We start from the raw sequence: 3,432 nt of genomic DNA on the forward strand, positions 1-3,432 counted from the left end.
GTCTGGCGTTTCTCTGGGGCTTTTCATCATAACCTGAAAGCTGGGGAAAAGAGGATGGGAACTCCACATCAGTTACGTAACAGCGACGGGGGTAGTCGTCGTAGCTTTTGGAGGTTAAAGTTTGTGCCTCGGTTTCGATTATTGCTTAATGTGTTTAACCTTAAACAAGTCACCCTTAATCTCGGTACCTCCTGGGTCTACAAATGACATTTTAGTAGCTTTCAAGGGTCCTTTCTTATTATGCAACAATCATCTCCGTTACTTATACGTTGTATTTGGCTCTACCTGAGCACTGTTGATTAATTTACTTTCCCTCTCAGTTCCTTTCAGATGCAGTTCAACCAAACGTGTGTTCCCGAAGAAGCATCAGTACAAGTAAATAAACCCATGGAACAAATACACTACAATCAAGTGCTGATACAAATTTGCTCGCCCTTCCCCCACTGTCCTGTTGCTTTGGAAACACTGCTACAGAGAGAAAGTGTGGAGAAATTTCAACAAGAGACCGAGCAAACTATGAAAAAGCCTGTTTTCCAAAGGTCCCCAATCCTCGGGAATGCCATTGTCTAATCGAAGAGAAAGGAATCGAGAAAGAGAGCGCAAAAGGCAGACGGTCTGAAGGGGGCAGCGTAATACCCGATTACTTTCCAAGGGAGAGCCCGGAGACCAGCTGTCAAGAATCCAAACTTTAAGACTGGCAAAGAAGTACATCGCTACATTACATGAATTGTTAGAGACATGTCACTAGGTTCTGTTGCCTTTGCTAATGCATTGTGCGCCGTTCTAAAGTATTCACCAGATGTTCTAAATCAATAACATGTTACCGACAGTAATTCATTTTTTGTTCTCTGTTGCTTATTGGATTTCTGTTCATAACTTACATATACTGTTTGAACCATGTTTTTCAATGATTTTCTACTGTACATATTGTACCTACTAGTTATATAACTCTAGTTCAGGTGATTATGTTGAACTCAATGGATAATATTCTGCACCAACCCTCGAAAATACACCGGTATCCATACATGTCCTTACGCTGAACTGCTGCTCACTATATTGAAAAATATGATCATCTATCGGAAAAAAGCACTACCAAATTAAATGGTATCTCTGCTTCTCCTCCAACGAAAGAAAAAGCCAAATTAAGGCTGAACTGTCGTTTTTAAGCCATATCAAAGGTGAACTGTTGTCTTAAAGTCAAATAATTATGGGTGAACCGTCGTTTTAAAGTCAAATTAAGGGTGAACTGTCGTTTTAAAGTCAAATTAAGGGTGAACTGTCGTTTTAAAGTCAAATTAAGGGTGAACTGTCGTTTTAAAGTCAAATTAAGGGTGAACTGTCGTTTTAAAGTCAAATTAAGGGTGAACTGTCGTTTTAAAGTCAAATTAAGGGTGAACTGTCGTTTTAAAGTCAAATTAAGGGTGAACTGTCGTTTTATGTGAAGTTAAGAGTGAGGTGTTGTTTTATCAGCAGCCCCAAGTATGGCAATCCTTGCGAGATTCTTGATAACCCCAGAGGAGAATATAATCTCTGATTCCTGTGAAGGCTTCTTTAGAAATACCTTGCAAGTTAAGTAAAATGCATGATTACAATTCTATGATATTTTTTGTTTTTTGTTTTTTTTTATGACAGTATGGTTGAGTCCTCTCATCATACACGTACATGTTATTACAGTCGAACCTCCGGTTGCGACCACCTCTCCTCAGCGACCAGTTTTCCAAAATACCAAAAGTTACCAAGTCAAATCGCTATATTTGGAAACTCTAGTAAGCGACCACCTCTCGTAAGCGTCCGCGACCACTTTTAGAGCTAATAGTTTGAAAATTTCTTTCGTTTTTAACCTCCCGTAAGCGACGACTTGACAGATAATAGAGCGAAAATTGGATAATAATGTCAGTACCGTAGTACCTGTCTTTATATTCTCTCAAAACAAACGTCGAAAACTCACAGTTCACAATGGGCTCAAGCTCAAAAGGCACACATCGACCGCACGGCCTCGGTCGATGAACAAATTCACAACAACTTGAATAAAACTCCTCGCTTCCATCAAAGGCATACGTGTGTGAATGTATACGTGTGAGTGAGGTTTTCTGAAAATTACAAAAAGGTATTAAGTTCCAAATGTTTCTTTGAATAGCTAAGGCGAAATGTTAACTTACCGAACTGTTTGCTTCGAGCTAAACGAACGGCATAATAACAACTTTCTGACAAACTCCTGCGATTCAAAACACTCGCTTACTTGAACACATGACGACTAAAGTCCAATGGTCACGTTACGTGATCGACAAAAATCTCCCAAGGGGAGTCGGGAGTGACAAATAATGTGTTGCAACATTATCGCACTCCTGGGTAGTGCAAGAGAGGGAAATTTCTCTTCTCTCGACTTTTCACATGAATGAAACATTTAAAATATGGGGTAAGCCTCTGCAGTTACCATGAGGCGAAATTTTGACACCGGTATGGAAACAAGGTATCCGCCGACCAGTATCACGTGACCATATCGCGGGCTCGAGTTTAAAGCTCATTTAAAGCTCTTCTCAAAACAGAAGGCCAAACAATATACAGAAAAGCGTACCGTAAAGTTACAAAACTCAAATCAAAATTCTACCTTCTCCTGGGTTAGCTTAATCGGTCTCTGAACAACCCGGCCCATGAGCTACGCTTTTAGGCTGGCCTAAATCAATATATTATAAAATTATCTGGGAAAAATCACCTGGAACTTCAGAGGACTTTTCTCTTAAAACAGAAGCCTTGATTTGCAATCCTTGATCAGCTAACTGACTCAAAGTATGGAAGAAAAAGTCAGGTCCTTTGTCATGTTTCCTGGTTGACAACAAAAAGTTACAGCTTTCAGTCATGAAGAGGATGAATGGAACATTTATATCAAGATACAGTGTATGACCCTTACGAATGGCTACAAAATCCTCAAAATTGTGAAATCCAATCGCGCCATCCAATCGAAAAACCAGTCTCTGGTTTTTCAATTGGAAAAAAAATTGGAAAAAAACACGCGACCTCGATGAGCTCTGACCCGCGATATGGTCACGTGATACTGATCAGTGGATAGCTTGTTTTGACAGCTGTCAATTAACCATAACATGGATGCCAAAAGTCAAAGATGTAGCTATGGTAATAGTACTACTCTCTAAGTTTTCAAGGTATTGGCGTACGGATGGACGTACTTCCGTAAGGACAGTCACATGACAACAAAAAATTTTTAGATCGATCGGTTACCAAATTATCTAAGGTATGGGGTTCCACTCACACGCCTTTCAGCGCGCAAGAGTTCCGCTAAAATATGCATTTGGTAAGAATATTAAGGATGTAAATATGTCACTCGGGTAAATTTCAGTTTATTTTAATAAATAAACTTTAAAATTTTAAACCCTAACCATAATCATTACATTCATAATATAAACTGTACATACCACC

Source organism: Orbicella franksi, chromosome 7 (assembly GCF_964199315.1).
Source record: "Orbicella franksi chromosome 7, jaOrbFran1.1, whole genome shotgun sequence".
NCBI lineage: Eukaryota > Metazoa > Cnidaria > Anthozoa > Scleractinia > Merulinidae > Orbicella > Orbicella franksi.